This window comes from Protopterus annectens, chromosome 6.part1 (assembly GCF_019279795.1).
Source record: "Protopterus annectens isolate FY-2018-M chromosome 6.part1, PAN1.0, whole genome shotgun sequence".
NCBI lineage: Eukaryota > Metazoa > Chordata > Ceratodontiformes > Protopteridae > Protopterus > Protopterus annectens.
In genome coordinates, this window is record NC_056738.1 from 552,691,998 (window position 1) to 552,714,555 (window position 22,558).

The following is a 22,558-nucleotide window of genomic DNA, read 5'->3' on the forward strand; positions in this document are numbered from 1 at the left end:
CAATTAAAACTCATCTGATTGAAGGTTACTAGAACAGGGCTCAGTTTTGAGCTTTTTTATTGGTTAATTTGTTTAAATCAATTTGCTCTCATTTGCTACAAAGTACCATGCTTGCACTTAAAGATATCACAATCCCTCAGAGCCACATGTTCCAGGGATTTAAACCTTGTCATCACAATAAACAAAACACGCTGGAGGGATAGGTTCCTGACCCAGGGACTCCCCAGACTCTGGAATAGACTGCCCATACATGTCAAGCAGAGCATCTCTTTGGCCCTCTTCAAAAGGAACCTTGATGATTGGATGGGAGAAAGGAAATTCACCCCAGGGATCACATCAGTGGCCCTGCTAGACGGGGGTCCAGGGAAGTAAATAGCATGGGAAGAAATATCCAGGGAATTGTTATGGCTAGGCTTGTATAGGCCCTAGGGCCAATAGCCTAGTACCAACCTATGAACCATTGGCGGTTATAGACACAAACACTTCTGCCTGCAGATTTTGCCTTAGTACTCCATCAGTGAGTTCTCACGATTGTCCCTCACTGACAGGTGATACATTCAGTGAAGTTCCTGAGGTACTAACACAAATTCTACCCACTAGCTCTTCATATTTTTGTCCACTTCTCCTGTCCTCTACTTTATCTGGTTCTTCCTGTCCTCTCCCTGTTTTCTAACCACATCAACTTGCCTAGCATTATGGACAGACAATTTCCCACAGTTTCTCCAACCAGCCTGGTTGATATGGGCATCCTAAGGCAATGTAGCAAATGCTTCATGTACACTGACAACCCTCTTCTTCTAGTCCACAGAAATTCATTATGTGAGAGTTGCATCTATATCAAGAACCCTAGAATCCAGGCTCTCTCACTCACCAGTCAGTTCATCTGATACTAAACAGGTTGTCAGCATGCACACCTCACCTCCTGCACCTACCAAACCAACAACACATAAACCTACATATGCTGAGGTCCTTACCAGAAACCTACATAACATCAGAGACCTCCCAAACAGAAACACAAGCATGATTCACTTAATACATCCTCTGTAGAACATAACACATATAATATATCACATACCAGTGTCTTACCAGTCAAGTTCTTAAGGCATAACATACATCTTAGTCATAGGTGATTTAATTGTGAGACACACAGATGTCCTTGTCACCAGGGTGGATAAGGAAAAAGTCACAGTCAGCAGTCTGTCAGGTGCCAGGATTTGCCACATCACAAACACACTCAAGTCTTTCAATAACAGGTACTGTTAAGACTCCACCATAGTCCATGTTGTTGTGAACAACTTGAGATGTACGTCACTTGAGTATTTGAAGAGAGACATGACTAAGCTCCCTGATTATGTTTTTCAGGCAGTTATATCCCTAGTCTTAAGCAGCATTTTACCTTCACCTAGGATGATACCTCAATAAAAACAAAAAATGATTGACTTCAACAATTGGCTTAGTATCTGGTGTAATTTAAAGGCGATAAAGTATCTGTCAGCCTGGGATGACATAGAAGATAGGCCTTGATGCTTTGCCAGAGATGGTCTTCATCTGTCACCCCTGGGATTTTGATTACTGGCTAAGGCTCTTGCCTACCCCATAGTGCCTTTTTAGCCAATGACACAAGAACAAAATTCCCAATGTAAAAATACCCTCTGAAAACAAGCTCAAGGTTATGCTGCTAAACAATAGGAGTCTAAACCAGAAACTGCACTCACTGGAAGCAGTACTCACCTTGAAAGATGCTGACATTTGTGCAGTCACTGAGAACTGGTCTAAGGCTGCGGACAGCACCCCATCTATACCAGGTTACATTTCCTTCCTCACATTCAGACCACAAACTGAAAGTGAGAGAACTAAAGGAGGTGGTATATCAATATTCATTAAAGATAAATATACCTCTAGATTGGTTAAACAGCAAGACTCCCTTGAATTATTTCAGGTGCAATTGACTGTAGGTAAGACCCCTCTTCAGGACATTGCCAGCTATAGGACCCCCTCAATAAAGCAGGGCACCCATCAGCCTACTTGGATCTACTTGAGATAATCAAGGGAAAACCAAACATCTTGGTTTTGGGTGACTTTAATTACCCATCCATTGACTGGGTAAATTATACATATGTGTTCTAACTCACTTGCCCAAAGGTTCCTGGACTGTGCTTTGAACTAGCTGGTTAACTGACCCACAAAGGGGTCAAACATCCTGGATCTGGTGCTCACCATCATGGGGTACCTCTGCACCACCCCCAGTGTGTGGCCACCCCTGGTGAGATCTGACCACAAATCAGTATCTCTAGATATAACTATAAAACAAGCCCCCCTTAGCCACAACTTGACTAAAAAATTTCAAGGCCAATTACAGCCTCTTACTTGACAGCATAAATAACTTAATTGTCCCTCCCCCCACTGATGGAACAGATAACTGTTATACACAAAAGCTTTATACAAGCACCTGTATAATTGTATTGACTGTGCTGTACCTGATAGAACTAAAGCCAGATCTTCAAGGATAAACAAACCTGGCTAATGGATAATTGCCATTAATAGGCTATACAGTAGGAGAAAGAATTTGCTTTCTAAGAGTAGGAAGGAATGGTCTGAAAAATGGAAACACTCTCTCCTTAACTTAAACAAGCAAATAAGACTCCTAGTGAAGTCCGCCAAAGCTAACTACAAATCCAAATTATCTTCCCTAACTAAGGATTACCACAAGGCATTTTTTAGTTCCATCAGTAACCTCAAAGGTAAGGCCCAGATTTGTGCTGAACTCATAGCTAATGGTACTACATATACAGAATATTTCTGTATAGCAAACCTGATGGCTGACAGGTTCAATGAAAACTTTATTCCCCTGTCCCTGTCACATATACCAGAAAGCATCCATAATGCCTGTCCTATACCTTGTACCTCAGAGGAGCAGGTCTTAAACCCCCCTCTCCAAAGCCAAAAATACAGCCTCTATGGAACCAGACAACATTCCAGGCTATGTTCTGCATAGGTTAAACAGGAATTATCACCACCATTGGGCATGCTTTTCAATCACAACCTAAGCACTGGCTTCATCTCAGTGGAATGAAAAACAACTACTGTCATCCATTTGCACAAAGGGAGTGCATCCAGGGACCCCAAGAAGAATAGACCTATTAGCCTGACCAGCCTTATTAACAAGGCCATGGCATGAATCATCATGGACCTTATTAACAAAGATATTGGAAATCTTCAAATGCTCAACCCCACCCAGTTTGGCTTTATCAAGGGAAGAGCATGCCTGTTAAACTTGGTGGACTTCTTTGAGACAGTCCCCAAAGCCCTAGATGAGGGCAAATCTGTACATATGGCCTACCTAGACTTAGCCAAGGACTTTGACACAATCCCCCACTCAAACATCATTGATAAACTTACCCAACTGGGTACCAACCCACATATTGTCAGGTGGGTTGTAAACTGGCTCACTGATAGAACTCATACAGTCAAAATAGTGGACCCCACTTCCTCCACCAGACCCATAACCAGTGGTGTTCCACAGGAATCAGTTCTGGGACCCCTACTGTTTGGAATCTACTTCTCTGAAGTACAATCTAAAACTAAAGGACCATGGCTGACAAAGCTAGCTGATGGCTGCACACTGGGAGAAATCATTGAAACCCCTAGTGATGTCAACAACCTACAAGAAGGTCTTATATAGACTAATGACTGGTGTCAAAGTCATAGTCTTAAACTTAATGAAAAAAATGCATTATCATCCCGTTCAGCAAGGGTGATGTTCCTGCAAACTACCACATCAATAACAATACACCAAGCACAAAGTCAATGGAGAGAGACCTGGGCAGACAGGTCGACAGCAACCTTAACTTCAATCACCATGTCTCCACAGTGGTAAGAAGCCTGGCTCAAGCCCCATATATCCACCACTGAAATACTTCCACCAGGCTATAACAGCCTTAAAAAGAAAGGTGGAAGTGTTGCTATTCTGTACTCTATCCATCTCTCTATCCCCTCTCCCAATTACCACTTCAGACTTTCACCCAGCCAAAATTCTCATAGCTGACTGTCAAATAAACACCCATAAGAAGCTAGCTATTGTATCTAGCTACATCCCCCCAGTTAACAGCATCCCTATCCTGGAACACTTTCTCTCTTGGATCTCCAAAAACATCTCTCATGAAACCATTATTATGAGTGATGTAAACATTGATAGGAATGCCCTTGTTACTAACTCCTCAAACTCCTCCATTAACCTCCTTGGCTTTTCACAGCTAATCACAAACCCAACTTGTTTTAACAAGCACACCAATGTAGGTTCCACTCTTGACTGGATCCTCACCTCCAACTCCAGTCTTTGTCATAACCCTTTTACCCTGCCCAACATGCTTAGTGATCACCATCCCACCTTCATAAGTAGACATTTCCCCCCAGCTAAATAAACCCCAGCTTTACAAAGACTGTTGAAAACTCTCCAGTTTTAACCCTGATACTTTCAACAATTTGCTGTCTTAATTAACTGGTCCTTCCTCCTCAATCGTCTCCTTGAGGACGCAGTCCTATCTTTTAACAACATCTTTCTAGAAACACTCAGCTCCTTGGCCGCTATCAGGAAACTAAGGATTAATATCAATTTTGCCAGCTAACTAACACAAGCACCCAGAACATGTATGAATCAGAGAGATGATGCATGGAAAAAATGGAAGAAATTCAAATCCTCCACTGATCTTTAAATGTACAGACAGCTCCTTAACTTAACCAAAAAAATGTTATCCTTGATAAACAAAAATTTTTCCATAAACCACTTAATAACCCACACTCTGACCCCAAGAAATTCTGGCAATCTGTAAACAAGCTATTACATCCTGGTTACCCATCTTCTCCCAACCCCTACCCTAATAGTTCTCCCAAGGACACTGCTACTGTCCTTAACTCCTTTTTCATTGTCTATCTGCACCCTGATCAAAAGTGACAACATCTGTGACCCTGCACCCCCTTTTCCAACCCATTCTACTATCTTTTCTCTCAAACCTGTCTCCACTACCTATATCAAGTCCCTTCTCTCTAAACTTAAAACTTGTTCCCTATCAGTTGATAACTTACCTCCAGAATTCCTAAAATAGCTGCTGACTCTATTGCTTTCCCCATTTCCATACTAATCAATAGATCCATTCAGGAAAACACTGTGCCTAATATCTGGAAAAAATTCTGCATCATACCTCTTCACAAAGGTTGCAATGCAACTGATCCCTTGAATTATAGACCAATTACCATCCTATCTCCCCTGTCAAAAATGCTGAAAAACTGCATTCTCAAACAGCTCCTTGATCACCTTCTCCAAGAACACCTTGTCACCCCCACTCAGCATGGCCTTCGTCCTAAGCAAAGTACTGAAACTGCTCTTATATCCTTCAAAAATATCATTGCTAATCCAGTGACAATAATAAATTAGTCTCCTGCCTGTTTCTTGACCTATCCAAAGCCTTCGACACTGTTTCCAACAGAATACTCCAATCCAAACTAGCTTCACAAAACCTTTCTAATTCTACACAATCCTGGTTCTCCAGTTACCTGTCAAACAAATTCCAGGCTGTTAAATGGCAGTCTTGCTTATCTCCCTTCTTACCTGTTCAGACTGGAGTCCACCAAGGCTCCATCCTTGGACCTCTACTTTTTAATATCTTTATCAATGACCTTCACTCTTCATGCCCACTTTCTACTATAATTCAATATGCTGATGATTCCACAATCATCTGCTCCTCTGATGACATTACTCACCTTCATACCCTCACCCAGACTCCTTTCACTCTATCAAAAGGTGGTTTACTTCCAATCAACTATTACTGAACCCTAAGGAAACTAAACTTCTTCTATTCCTCCCTTCTCTTTCCAACACCTTAAAGCTACCTTTTCTGTCTCATCCCTGGATAATGCACCCATCTCTACTGAGTCTCACACTAAACTCCTTGGAATTATTTCTGATGACCTCCTAAAATTTGATCTTCAAACTCAGCAATGCATTAAAAGACTCACCAAAACCCGGGCTCCTATATAGACACAAATAATTTCTCACATTCCTCCAGACTCTCCTTTGCTCAAGCCTTTCCACTCCCCCACACTACTAAACACAGCCCCTATACTCACAAACCTCTAATCTAACCTTCTGACTAAATTAGAACTCACATATAACAAATTGCAAGATTTGCATCTAACCTACCCTACCACACTCATCACTGTGTAGACCTAAAAACCTGCAGTGGCTTGAATTTCACCACCAAATTCTATTACCCACAGTGGCTTGAATTTCACCACCAAATTCTATTACCCCAACTTCTCACAGCTCATTCAGTCTTACACTACTCATCTTTTTGCCCCTCTCTCTACTTTCATCCAGCCTTACACTCCCAAGTGTGCTCTTTGTAGCTCTCAACAGAACCTGCTGCAAGTTCATATGCCCAACAAAAAATACTGGCAAACTATCCTACAGCTACTCCATCGCAAATGCCTGGGAACAATCTACCACTACATGTCAGATCTATCACTAACTCCAACTCCTTTAAAACTGCACTAAAAGCTACCTAACAAAGTCATGGTCATGCCTTTGCAATGACCCAGCATAAATTATTTTCCTGTTTACTAGCCCCAACATAACTTATCTTCCTGTCTTCTATATATTTCTGCCTGTTTCTCCCCCTCCCTAAGCTGTATCCTCTACAATTTTGATAAATAACTCTACTACTTGGACCATTATTCATTTAACTTCTATTACTATATAGCCTTTCAGTTTTTTTTTACTACACTACTTTTTCACCGTCTTCCTACCTTGAATTATCTCTTGTTTTTACTCTACATTTCAGCCTCTCACTATAACTATTCTTCCTATTCTTGGCTTATACTTTCTGCACACTAATAGTCTTCCTGCATCTGTACATATTATTCATTATGCAGTTTTCTTCCTGACTTACTTTCAGTAAACTTTTACTTTGCACTCTTCTTGTGTTACCAATAAAAAAAAAAAAATAAATAAAAAAATATATATATATATATATATATATATATATATATATATATATATATATATATTATGGACACTATGTTACATACTGTAAAACATTGTACTGTTTGACATTTTATTTTAGCTCTTTTTAAACAATTGTTATTCCTGTAAGCATTGCTAATGTATGTTATTTTGTTAATGTTTAGAGCTTTTCTCCTCAGGTCTCCACTGAAAAAGGGTCTCTACCCAGTTGGACTAACCCAGTAAAAAAATGTCAAATAAATAAATAATACATTTTATATTGCTGATCTCATAAGTGAGGCATTGCCTCCACGAAAAAAGAGGTTATAACTCTCCCTGTACTCTTCCTTCATCAAGCCAATAATAGACTATGACGCTCCCTTTGGTATGTTCCTTTCCAAACACCTGCAGCAATTGGAGAGACTGCAAAGGTTCCTTACAAAGAAAATTCAGGGTCTTAAAGATCTGTCTTATGTGGACAGAGTGAAATCATTGCCACTTTACTCTGTGTCATACAGACTGCTCAGAGGCGACCTGTGCCTTGCATATAGAACAATCTCTGACACAGCTTTAATGGAAATGCTGCACATTCAGAAGTCAAATGACACATGTCTCATGCGCTCAAAGGACCTTAATCTGGTATGTGCATCAACAGACTTGCTGGAGAGACAAATTTGTCTCACAGAGGTTGCCCCACCTTTGAAACAAGCTTCCTATTCATGTTAAACCAAACCCCTCACCGGCCCTATTTAAGTGTTATCTGGACGATTGAATGGGTAACCAGAAATTCACCCCAGGGGTTTCACCTGTGTCACTCTTAGATAGGGGCAATAGGTGCTCATTTTAGTGTCTGTTTGAACCAGACACCCTTGAGAACATAGGTTGAACTTGGCTAGGCTTATGAGGGCCCTGGGGCCATTAGCCTAGTAACCTCCTATGATCCTATGATCCTATATATATATATATATATATATATATATATATATATATATATATATATATATATGTATGTTTAAATGGGGTTATATGACTTCATCAGGTTTTCAGAAACATTACATTTATATGGTCAAGACAATGTAACTGTGTTTCCAAAAACTTAAAATGAAAGAAAAAAACAAATCTGTGTTTTTACAGGGGGAAGCCCCAAGGCTATACCCACCACACCACTTGCAAACTATATATATACTAACTCAGAGATAGCACTAAAGTGGGTAAAAGGGTAAATTACCTGATCCTCACTGTACCATGCTCTATATAGAACTGCTTTAAAGGGGAATTTACCCTTTTCCCACTGTAGTGCGATCTTGGATTTGGTATATATAATTTGCAGGAGGTGCAGGGGGGCTTGCCCCATTGCAAAAATGCAGACTTATTTCTTTTTTTATTTTGAATTTCTGAAAGTCATATGAACCCATATAAATATATGGGTCTACTTCAAAACATCAACTTACTACAAGCTTCACTATGGATGCCATGTGGTTCATTTCCCGGGGTTAGTTTTTGATGTTGCTGGTATTCGATGTTGTAAGGTTTCGACAATGTGGTCACAATGAACTGAGTTTCGATGAGGCGGTAAGTTGATGTTTTGAAGTAGACCCAAATATATATTATATATATATATATATATTTGTATATATATATATATATATATATATATATATATATATGTATATATATATATATATATATATATATGTGTGTATGTGTGTGGGTTCCGGTCATTCTGCCATGCATTCACTTGCATGTCTTTATGAATTACAGGGTCCTTTGTATGAACATCTAGTTTATCAAATGTTCATTTTGTTGAATGTGTGCTTTGCTGTAAGATGTGTGTGTGTGTGTGTGTGTGTGTGTGTGTGTGTGTGTGTGTGTGTGTGTGTGTGTGTGTGTGTAGCATAAATATTTGAGGGTTTGGGTTAGTGAATGGGATAGATTTAGTGTTTGTGGGTTAGGGTTAGGTAAGGGGTAAGACTTAATGGTGCATGTATGCGATGGTGCTTCTGTCTTGTTTAATGGTAGTGATATAGAAAGTTTTTTTTTTGTTAGGTAAGGTGTAGGGTTGTAGTTAGGGGCAGGGGCATCCTTCCACTCCTGCTCCATCATGCACCTGAACTGCTAATCAAACCCAAGTCTCCTACGTCCTAGTCACGACTTTTTCCTACACCACTGGAGAGGCTATACTTAGCAGTTTTCTTTGTACTTCCAGTTTGTGTTAAAGAAAGGAGGTTCCATAAGACAAAGGGGCACTGTAAATTCTTACCGGGGATAGCGCCCGCAACCATTCTGGTCATAGGCAGTTATTGATAAATCCAGTCCTGGTAACTGACTAGATTATCTGTGGTATTACATTGGGATGAAACGGCTATGCTTGAAATGATCTCTGGGTTGATAACCTGGTAACCTCCTATGATCCTATGATCCTATGAAAGAAGTAGTCATCAGGTGAACATTGGACGTGGGATTATAGGCTTCTTGACAGTAATGGTACAGGATATAACATGAATTAGTGAAGAAATCTGTTGACTTAGCAGGAGCTGATAGAGAAAGTATTCTAATTTAGGATAACTGGGGGTAAGCCAGTGCAAAAGCAGGAGACCACAGTCCAGCTTTATCTTGACTACTTCAGTGTCCTAATCTTTTTGTTTTTCTCTTCCAGCTCTCTTCTGATATTCATGAAGGCTAAATGTCCTAGTCATGCCAAATTCTACCAATCATACTGATATGCTATCTTTGATTTTCTTTATGACAACACATCTGATTTAGCTGATTAACATGCTCATTCGGTCTGCCATCTCTCAGGCACGAAGAGAATGGTGCAGGCTGCCATTATGGACACAATACGGGTAGCTGTTATTCTTCTCACATGTTCCTTGATGCTGTTTCTATTCTTGGATTTATTATCTTTTTCTTTATAATTGTTATTCTCTGCAATTAATATGCAAATATTTTTATTTTTATACTGTTTTTTTTCTTTTATCCATATTTAATAGTGTGTGCATGTTGTTGTATGCAAACGTCCATATTTGTATGTGTTCATGAGGGTCTCAATATTCTTATTCACGTCATGCATTCATATGCATGTGTGTGTTCATGCATTTTCATGTGCACACGTGTGAGCATAAATATTGTTTGTGTGTGCATACATGCATGTGTGTGTCAATGTATGCATTGTTTGCATAGATGTGTTTGCAAGAGAGTGTGTGTCTGTGGATCTATTTGAATGCATGTGTGTGTGTGTGTGTGTGTGTGTGTGTGTGTGTGTGTGTGTATGTGTGTGTGTGTGTGTGTGCATGTGTACGCTCATATTTATGTGTATACACAGTTTTGGGGAACCTGACAGAGGCAACTTTAGTGAGTCACTCTGAGAAAGACCTTCAGTGAAGTTTAGATTTCCACTTTTTCTACCTTTGCATGACCATTGAGTATTGGAGTGTACAATATCAGAACTGCAGGTGGAGTTTGCCACTGTGCAAAAAAAAAAAAAAAAAAAAAAAAAAAAGGAAACGCTATTTCATGTTGGTTATAATTATTTTCAGTATAACGGTATTATGGTAGTGAGGCATTTAAAATTACCTTCTGCAAGTTGGCATGATTTCCAGTTAGAACTGGGATGTGACTGAACATGTGACATGTAAGAACAGACAGGGAAACTCTGACCCTTTTTTCACCTGATAACAGGAGAGACAGTGACACACTATGATAATTAAGAGAATGCGTATGAAACGCGTGGTTTAGTGTACTGTATAAGAAGGCTATAGCAAGGTGAAGGGAGGCTTTCCAGGAACTAAGAACACATTTTAGCCTATGTATAGAAGCTAATGGTTTATGGAGATTGTGATTACTAATGTAAACAGTTACAGGAATGAATAGGCAAAGCAAACACAGATGAGACTTTTAAAAGTGCTCTTGGATTGTTGGCATGGGTGATGGTTTAGGGGGGGGTTATCTTAGTCTTTCTGCCACAGTTAGCCCAGATTTACAGACTAAATGACTATTTGGGGTTTTGTTTGTATTCTATTACATTGTCTAGTATACTCAAGGGCACTCTGTTTTTAAGATGCATATCTTTTTAGTATTCACAAGTGATTCTGCTTGTATGAGACATGCACTCATGCATGATTCTACTAGTTTCCCATTTCTTCTCTGTCACTGTCATCTGACTGCATACTATTTTCTTTCATAATTTTGCTTCGGTGATGTTTCCAAGATGTTTTTTTTTTCTTCAAATTATCTCACTAGGTGTTGGAGCTGTAGGTTTATAAGTTTATAGGTGCTTACTAGGCTGTTGATCTGTGAGGGTCTTTAGAAGCTTAGCCATAAATTACCATGACGTTTTTAGCCCTTCTATTTTAAGTACAATTAACCCAGACACGAGCAGAACATTTACATTTTTCCCTGTTCACGAGAGTCAAGGTTGCTAAACCAAGTACAAGTATATAGTTACACATCCATTTGTCTTGATTACATTTGAATAATGTAAGAGAAGTACTTTGCCTTATGTGGAGAAAAATGTAATTCCAAAGAAGTGCTATTCTCTGTGATACAAATCTATCCCTACATGTTTTATTTCTGTTGCAAAAAAAAAAAAAATAGATCTCTTCAGCAGATGTATATCCCCTATTGGACTTGAATGTGCAGCACATCTGACAGGATAGGTTCTGTTGATGCTCTTGTCACAAGGCAGAGATCACCTGTCAGTAGCCTTATGTCACTGGGAAGAAAGAAAGGGCTTTGAGGTAATCTGCATAGTTTTTATGATTCTTCTTCTTCTTCTTTCGGCTTTTCTCGGTTAGTGGTCACCACAGCCGATCACCTGTCTGCTCATGATTGGCAGTGGAGTTTTACAGTGTCGAGTTGCCAGCCCGGTGCCCAACCTTCCACAGAAGGCAGACACATGCATGCACTCACGCCTAGGGCCAATTTAGAGTTTCCAATCCACCTACAGTATGTCTTAGGGATATGGGAGGAAACCGGAGCACCCAGAGGAAACCCACCCAACCACAGGGAGGATATGCAGACTCAGCACTGAAGGCACCCTAGCCGAGGATCGAGCCAGAGAACCTCTTATAGTTTTTATGATTAAGGCCCTTAATTTTCTTTATAAGAAAGCACAGTGGACATTCAAGTTGTGCCAAATGTTTGGACAGGTACATACTGAAACATGCATTATACTTAATGATAGCTTGATGAGTACACAGTACAATACAATACAGTAGAAAGATCACATTCCTGGACTTGGACACCATAACCTTTTTAATAAGTTGTGAAATAATAACAAATGTTTAAGAAAAGCCCTGTTGGATGATATTGGTATCCTCTGGGGAGTTTATGATAGTACCATGTTTACATTAATCTGAAAAGGTGGCCAACCATAAACCCTTAACAGTAGCTTAGACCTCTGAGAAGTAAATGCCAAGAGGTGTGCCCCAAGGCCATTGTTTGCATCTTAAGAGTTACGTTTATTTTTATGTGTAATTATGTTTGTTTCTTTTGTTATATAGCCTGTTTATATGTGGGTTCCACCATAGGTTTTTTTTTTTTTAAATTGGAATTGTGTTTACTTAGGGGGGGCAGATGCATCTATGCAGCTATTTCAGTGAAGATAGAATTTCACGGTAAAGAATTCCATGTAAGCAGTGTGGTGAATGACTTGGAAGGAGATGTCGAATTTATTTTGAATTTCAGTTTCAGTAAATTAGCCTTGTCATAATCTCTGAATACCGTGGTATTGGAGGATGTTTGTGACTTCAGCCTTAAAGTAAATGTGACTGACCTGTGGTCCATTTTGACCAAGAATGGAGGGAGTTACAATTGGTAGGAAAAAGAGCTGTGCCACATCGGTGAGGACCGACTCCAAGATTTTGTCACTTCTGGTTTGTGTGTGGATTAACTGGTTCATAGAATCTGTATTGATGAAGTCCATTAATCTCTGGGCATTCATGTCAGAGTATATATATATATATATATATATATATATATATATATATATATATATATATATATATATATGTCTTCCAGTTAAGGGATGGGTAGTTGAAGTCTCCCAGGAGAATGTTTTTTGACTTAATACTTAGGGACTCTGTAATTGGTAAGTAGGAATTAAGGGCTGAAGGGGACATAGTGAGTCCTATAGTTAGCCATGATGTGGTAAGGAGAATTGTTAATGGTAAACTGGACATGGAACAGTTCCAGACTTTTATCTTGTCTAAATTGAGGTGTTTTTTTTTTTAATTTATTTTTATTTTTTTGCAACTATGGAGATACCACCACCTTTAGTGCCTACATCTAGTGAGGTGGGTGGTAACATGTGGTAGGGATTAAAACCCTGCACTGATAGGGTGCTCCCAAAGGTCTTTTTTATTTTCTCATTCTTTTTGTTAAGGTTGGTAGTGTCTTTATTTTTCTTCTTTTTTTTTTTTTTTTTTTTAGTGGAACATTTTTTATGTTGCTTTTTTATTTGACACCATTTTTATTAGTCATTTTAAATAATACCAAATTTGCTTGTAATTTAGAAAAAGATAGATGTATGAGTCATATTGCTTACAATGTTCTGTTTACATTGGAGTCCTCAATATTAACTACATCAGCTGTAAACCAAAGCCCAACAAAAAAGTCTCCCTTATAAAGTCTTCTGGTGTCAAGAAACAACCACTATACTGTCAATTCATGAACTTTCATACAAGATGTAACACATTTTTATGAATCTAATTTGTTTCTCATGAAGAAAAACAGAACTTTCAAAACAGCATAAAATGTAACCCTCAAGCCTCTAGACTCATTAACATGTGTTTTCAGAACCTCCAAGGAGCAGATCCCTGCCAATAGACCAATCTATTAAAACCCCTCCTAATATCATTGTGATTTTTTTTTTATATTTCAACATGCTATTTTGCTGTACACTTTCCACAATTCAATTCTATATTCATGTTACATTCAACCCATCCCAGAGTGCCTCCTTTTTTTGAACAGCTTTGACTAACCTATTAGCAGGGTCTATATTACGTTGTCGAACATTTACATGTTTGAATGTCATATGGTCGACACCATATGATCAAACATGCAAATGTTTGAACGTTTCAACGGAGATCTCCGTACAGTGCAGAAATAGAACTTTTCCATTGTCTGCACTGTAGTGCGATCTCGGAGTTGGTATATTTAAAGAGTGGGGGGTGTGAGGGAGTGCATGGAGGCTTGCCCCCTGCTTAACCTTTTTTTTTTTTTGATTTTCGAACTTTTAAGAGTTAGAACATATGGTGCTGACCATATGGTGTTCGAACTTTTCAATGTTCGATAATCTAATATTGACCCCTAGTAGCAGTAACTCCTAGCTCTGTCTCTTTAACTTCATTCATTAACCTTTGGAGTTCTGCTACTTTTAATTACTCTCTCATTTTCCGGTGTTGCATAATGACCTTCTTGGCCAGTATTGCTATTGAGGATAATGAGACCTTTGCATTTTTATTGTCTATGTCTCTTTATCAGCTAAGCAACCTAAATTCTTTTGTAATATTTTTTTCTACCTTGCAACGTGCTATTTCTAGTAATTCCCTTTTAAATGAATCTATCTTCCTACTCTATCAAAATATGTGTTCCCACGTTTTGACTTCACATTCCCCACATCTCCAACAGTATGCTGAAGACTGGAGGAACATTTTATTATCTCTATATGGTGTATAAAAGTATCTGTGCAAATACCTATATTCAAAGATTCTGAACTTCCTAGACTTCATTGCATACCTAGGCACCAGCAAGATCTGTTTCCATTCTTTGGGTGGGATTTCTCAAGAAAGTTTTCTTTCCTAGGGCAGCATGACCTTCACATCAGCTTGATTCAATGTCTACTGCAAACCCTTATGCATCCTGCCAAGGATTCTCCTCTTATTCCATAGAGGTGACCTAGCTTCAGCTAGGATATCAGTCAGAGGAGGTCTTGCAGTATAACCCTGGATACCTCTGCCAAATTTCCTAAACTCTATCATTAAATATAAGTAGTTCAAATAATCTCTTTCAACCAAGTCAAACTCTTTTTTGGTATCTGCCAATCCTTAGTTGATCTGTATACAGAAGTTGCTACCCATACTCGGGTTATGTATTTAGCCCCCTCCCACTGTAGTGGCTTCACAACCTTGGTCCTTTCACTCCTATTTAATTCATAACCTATAGGCAAGATTAATTTTTGCCAGGACCAAACATGTCTTGATAGAATCAGCCTTCTGAGTCATGTATACATTCTCCCAAAATGGCAAGTTTGATTTACTTTGGTCCATATTATACCATATGTTCATGCTCTGCTTTTCATCTGCTCCATTTTGGGTCTTCAAAACTAGCTTTTTTCCACTTAGCTTCATATCTACCCATCAGTAACACCATTGCCAACTAGATTTTCATTGACCTGTAATACAAATCTGGCATTCCTTGAACTCCCTTCTCAGATGGGAGGGCTTTTTCCACTTAACCCATTGGGGTTTATCTTCTGAAAGGAACTTGTTCAGTGCTTTTTGCACTTTCTTCCAAACACTCTCCTCCAGTTGGTAAAAATACAATTTAGCATTACTAAAAACATCTTAATTAGTTGAATCTTTTGGTTCACATCCATATGGATGAACTTCCATTTCCTGAAGTGTAAAAGAATTTGTTCAAGCACATTGGCCCACTTTTCTTTAGTTGCCTGCTAAACAAATAGCTTTAGTGATTTGTGTAAATCTATCTCCTTACTTAGCATCTCTCTATTAGCCTGTGACAGGCTGGGTAATTTTAAACCCTTCAAATAATTCTCTCCTGCTTCTCCTATATCTGTATTCTTTGGTTCATGAGTATACAATGTGCAATAATATTTTTCCAAGATTTATTTTATTTAAGCGGAATTCTTTGTAACCCTGCCTGAGTGTGGGTCTCTCGGGTTCACAATACTTCTATCCACCTTCTGCCTCCTATCCTTTTGAGCTAGGAATTTGGATATCATAGGGAAATAAGCAAATGCAGCATCTTCAGAAACTTAGTCCTGAGTTATTAAGATAATCCAAATAGCTGATCTTAGACTCCCAAGTTGTTTTCAATATTCCTTCATTACCACCTTCACTACCCCCATTGTGCTTCCTGCAAGGTCTTGATTTGCAGGATTACCATCAGGTATTTGCTTCTGCTTCATTCCCAGATCAGTCTGGTTTTGCTTCTGATAGCTTCTTCTAACCTCACTTTCAGATAATCCCAACAAAGTAAAAGATCAAGGCTCCATCACAGCATTGGCTTAACTCACTGCCTACAAAGCCTATTAAATCTTGTAAGTCAACTCTGCTCCTTAGAAATCATGTGGGAAATTGCCAGTGTCAAATCTTAATGCCTTCCATTGTATGCTATATTTCTATTAATATTGGTGCATGTTCTGAGAAAGTTAAAGGATAAGAAAAACAATTAACAATCTAATAGAGATGTTCTTTAGTTACATAACAATGATCTATTCTAGACCACGTGCAATGTCTCTGTGAGTAAAAAGTGTACTCTATTGTTTCACGGTTTATTTCTTTAACATCTGCAAATCCAAAAAGTTTCATATACTTTTCCAAATATCTGCTCTACTGGATTATATTGACTTACCTTGGCCTCCCCGCAACATCCTTTATGTTACAGCTAATCCAATCCCCTACTACCACTATAAATCCTCAACAAATGCATACCATATCACCACTGTCATTTCCTGGGTTAAAATTTTCAGTGGGAGGTATATGGAAATCAATGCAATTTGTAAGCTACGCCGGGTACCAGTAACTATAATATATCTTCCTATTACATCTGACCATTCCTTCTCAATTTGTACCCATACTGATTTCTTAATGAAAACTGGAATACTTCTCCTTCTATGTTCTTCTGATACTGAGTAATAATCATGCATTCTTGCCTTGGATATCAACTCATGTCTTTCTTGGAGAGGTGTGCCTCCTGCAACATAACAAATTCTACTTGTATTTTACCTGTGTACCTAAGCATTCTTCAAATATTTTATCTTTAGTGCAACCATTGCATTCCAGGGCAGTATTCTTATTTAGTTTAGTGTTCAGTATCACTCCAATCTTCCATGTATCCTAGTTGTTTGAAAAAAATCCATCCAAATTTGTGTCTTTGTCATTCCAAGTATGAAAAATCTCTCTTCACCAAATAGGGTCCATCTGCTTCCTGTAATCAAGTGCACTAACCAACTCATTAAACTAACATTATAAACTAAAATAATAACTATATACAAAAACTCCTCCAAACACAAATTCGACATAGACAGTAGGATCCCATTGATCACAACCTGAGCTAGAGCTCACATCTGGACGTAACTTAAAGAATTAAATGAAAGTGAAGACTGACTCCTCCCTCCTCCACATATGGCTGTGTCTTGTTATACACTTTCCTGATAAATCCCTTGCAAACAATCATCTGTACCAAATACATCCTTGTTCTGAAAAATTGATGGTCCTCATTTGACAATATTCTCCATTCAGTTAAGCATATCAATTCAAACAATTTAACTTTGACCTTTAAAAGCTTGCTACCATTGGAGAAAGCACTGTGAAGGCCTGACATTTCCATCACACAAGCTGCTCTATTACGCACATCTCCCATATACCCAATATATAACACACAGCAGATCACACTGCCTAGGCCAATCAAGGTGGGAGAAACACTGTGATGGAACTTTCCCCATTAGCTCTTCCCTCAGTATAGTGTATTTTGGATAATACCATTTGTGTTGATATCATCGGGAGCAGCTTCTCATATCCCTGACCTAAGAATATTATCCATTTCAATTTACATAAAAACAATCACACTGCAAGATTGCTCAAGCAAAATGACTCACTAGAGCTACTCCATGCCCAGCTGACCATAAGCAAAATCCTCCTATATATCATCTCTAGCTACAGATTTCCAATCATGAATCATGAAAACCACTCTGCATACCTGAAGTTACTAGAATCACTTACTATTCAGTCCAAAATACCACTCATGGGTGATTTTAACTACCGCTCCATAAACTGCCAAACATATACAACCACAAACATGTAGGCTCAGAGATTCATGGACTTTGTCAGTGCAAATACTCTGGAACAGCTAGTTTGCACTCCCACTAGGGGTTCAAATATCCTTGACATAGTACTCACCCCACCCAGAGAAATGTCCTCATTCATAAGTCTGGATCATAAGTCAGTTTTCTTTGAAATAAATGTAATGGTAGAACTCTCATCAAACCCTAAAACCCTAAATAATTTTTCTAAGGCAAATTACTTTCTATTAAGTAGTAGCATAGGTAGTTTTAAATCTCCTCCTAACCTTGAAAACACAAAAGCCTATGCAGAAGTAGACAAGAGTGCCCTGTATAACCACTTAAACAACTGCATAGAAACAGCAGTAACTGACTGAACTAAATCCAGGTCTAGCCAGAAAAACAAGTCAGCCTAGTGGATCCCTGGCATAAATAGATTATGTAAAAGAAGAAAAACTTTTCTGTCTATAAGCAAGTGGTAGAGGGCACAACAGAGAAAAAAATCCCTCACTAGTCTCAATTGGCAAATCAGGGTACTAGTCAATTCCTCAAAAGCTAAACATGAGACAAAAATAGCCTCCCAAGCAAAGAATAACCACAAAGCATTTTTAGCTATGTCCAAAATCTTAAGGGAAACATTCAACAATGTGCTGAATTGGCTGTAGATGGCACTACCTATTCTCATCCATTAGAAACAGCAAACCTGCTGGCTGTAAAATTCAGCTCATGTTTCATCCCCCTCATCACCTCTATTCACTCCCCATGAAATACCCCCTACCATTCCTTTGTCTGTTATCACAAAAGAACATGTCACCTCTGCACTTTCTAAAGCTAGAAGTATGGCATCAATGGGCTCTGATGGAATCCCAGAGTGCCTGTTAAATAGCTTGAAACATTACCTAGTAGACCAACTTAGATGTCTGTTTAACCAGTGGTTCCAGTATCTATCTGCTTGGGATGACATGGTTGACAGACCACGATGCTTTGCTACAGATGGCCTGCACCTGTCACCCCTGGGATTCCAGATACTGGCTAAGGCTCTTGCTGCCCCTACAGTGCCTTTTTTAGGCAAGGTTTAAATGACAAATTCACCACTGTAACAGGAACAGACAAGCAAAAAACTGGTTCAAGGCTGCAGAGAGCACCCCTGCACTACCAGGCTATAACTCATACCATACTTTTCGGCCATGCAACCTGGACCGAAACACCAAAGGTGGAGGTGTGTCCATATTCATTAAGGATATCCACACCCCCAGGCTAGTTGCTCAGCATAATGCATCTGAGGTTATCCAAGTGCAACTAACTCTGGGCAAAACTGCAGTCCATATTGTAGCTTGCTACAGATCCCCCACGATGCCCCAGGATTCCCACTCCTCTTTTCTTGATGTACTGGAAAATATTAGGGTTCAACCAAACACCCTAATAATGGGCGACTTCAACTACCCCACCATTAACTGGGAAAACTACTCGTGTACCAACTCCTTAGCTCAACGCTTTCTGGAATTCATAAACTCCAATGCCCTGGATCAACTTATCCACACCCCCACCAGGGGCAACAATATCCTAGACCTAGTCATTACTAACACGAGTGACCGGTGTTCCACACCTGAACTCGTTGGTCCAATCTGACCATAAGCTAATCACCTTTGATATCCACATCCCGCCCCCACCCCCCATTAAGGAAACCATGGTAAAAAATGTCTCCAAAGCCAACTTCATGCTTCTTAAGACAGAAGTGGTGAACTTCATGACACCCATGCAGATGGACAATACAGTTACAACTGCTGAGTCCTACACAAATGCACTCTATAAGCACTTACACGAGTGCATGGATTGTGCTATCCCAAACAGAACCAAGACGCTATCCTCCAAAAAAAGGAAGCCAATCTGGTAGTCCCCTGCCAAAAACAAACTGTACACCAGAAGGAAGAAATTGTTGCAAAAGAGAGTAAAATCCCACGAGTGGAGGAGCTCCCTGGTCAGCCTCAGTAAGAAGCTGAGATCCCCTATAAGATCCTCCAAAGCTAGCTACAAAAACAAAATCGCCAATAATTCTAAGGACAACCACAAAGCATTCTCTAGCTATGTCAAGAATCTCAATGGCAACACCCAGATCTGCTCTGAGCTACAGCAAACGGCATGAAAATTACAGAACCAGCTGATATTGCCAACATCCTGGCAGATAGGTTCAGTGCTAACTTTACCCCCCCCCCCAAAGGGCCCATATCTATACAGGAAGAATGCAGGGTCCCTGTAATCACAACTATGCAGGTAAAAGCTGCACTCTCTGAAGCCAAAAACACAGCATCCATGGGACCGGACAGCATCCCAGGCTGCGTTTTACATGAACGAAGTCTGGTTGCCCTTTTAGTGTTCATCCATGTCTCATGACTCTGCCATCAGCTTTTCTGGGAGAACCTACGGGTTCTTTCACTCCGATGATGATGAAACATTTAGAATGCCTTTTGCCCAGTATTCCTCTTTTTTTCTCTAATGTGTGTGGCATCTAGGTTTCAAAAAGAAACATGCTTAATTCAGTCACAAAGATAAATCCATTCACTAAACTAGCAGTATTTAATGGTTCAAGTGAGAGGAAGAAACCACACATATTATCCTTTTGCAGCCATACCAAACATCTCCAAGGCAGTACATTTATGTTATACTGATGCTGTTTTGTTATTTTGGAAGATTTTGAGGGCTGGAGTTGCCTAACAAAGGTATAATGGGGCAGACATGGTTTTACCTAATATACAAAAACCTTGGGAGACAGGCAGGTGCAAGCCATCCATGGCAAAGCAGTTAGAACTGCCTATCATATCTTCCTAGGGTGATGTATATTAGACCCCTTTAAATGGCACTAATAGCTAACCAATTACTGAAGTAAATAGTCTTGTGTCCATATTGCAGCATCATTCTTGATGATCGTAAAATGCTGCCCAAGGCTGGGTTCATACTAGCCTCAAACACATATTCCAAGAGCTCCATCATGTCTCTCTCTTCCAGGGAGGTACATCTTAAGTCATTTACACCCATGTGTACTATGACAGTGTCACATGTGTACTTGTGGTGCAAGGACTTGAGAGCCTGTGTGATGTAATGAGTCCTAGAACTTGATAGGCAATTGTCTTTTACCCTCTCCTTGCACAGCCTGGTGAGTGGTGCATCAGTATGTCTCACAATGAAGACACCTATGATTAAGATGATGGATTATGTGGAGATTTGCCTTATGGGCTTTAAACTGAGACACTGTGACTCTTAGATGTATGTTTCTAGGTGGGTGCTGCCTGTGTTTTCTGATTATGAGGTTGCTGAAGTTGTTTCTTAGTTTATAGTACATTTAGAAGACCTCTGTTGTTTAGGTCGGCTACTTTCAAGAACCTCAGAAAGTGTAGATCTAGATGTTTGCTCCAATTTGTGTGTGATAAGTTTAATGTTGTGTTATGTGGTACTTGCGTGTCATAGGTTTAGTGTTGTGCTATGTGGTACTGACAACCTGTTTGTGGTGTCTTCATCTGAGAATTTTGCCTCCAATAGCATGAAATAACTGCATCTCTCACATACTGGTTAATTTTGTTTAAGCAGCAGGTGATTATCAGTAAATCTTAGACAACTACTACATTGTCTCAGGATGCCCATTTCAACAAAGCTGGCTACAGAGACGCTTGGACAGTAAATATACTCAGTTCTGGGTGCTTACTAATGTCAGTTGAAGGGGAAGTAGCATCTATGAGGTTTGTAGCTTATTACTGGAGTCTGTTTAGCAGTGGAGATAGTGCTGGTCTCAGCACAGATGCATGCAGTTAGGAATCAATAATCCTTCTCTCACTTGAAGCAATAGTAGCATTAATCCCAGCTTATTCACAAAAAGTCATATTATCCCAGATGCTGCTGTGTTCAGTGCACTTAATATTCTCTTGGTAGATACCCTGGCTAGAACATACAACAGCTGGATGCAACAGTCAGCCAAGCTGCACAAAGGCAGTGAAGAGGTTCTCTCCATACCTGCAACCTGATCACTCAGTGAAGCCCAATACACACTGCCCAGTCAGTGACCAGCAAGAAAGTACAGGTGTGTACACTTACCATAAATGTAGATGTTTGAGTGTATTCACTGTTGCAGTCATCACATTTGGATTATCTGCCTACAGGTAGCCCTCAGCTGGCCTGAATACCAGAGTCTTGGATTCCTGCATCGGATGCTGTCTCTTCTTCCATGACTTCAGGTCGTCAGGGGTATAAAACATGCAGCCAATGCCATTACATCAAATTTTCTTGCCCCAGATGTCAGGTGTCCCCACAATGGGAAGCAATTATATGTTATGGTACACCTCCATCTAAAAGCAAATACACCAGAAAGCTTAAATACACCAAACAAGAAGGAAAGGTAGAGTCAAGAGAAGTCAGGGGGCTGGAGGGAGGGCAACCAGAACTGCAACAGTGAATACACTCGAGCATCTGCATTTATGGTAAGTGTACACAACTGTACTATGTTCTTCATGTTTCACTGTTGCAGTCATCACATTTGGGTTGATTCCCAA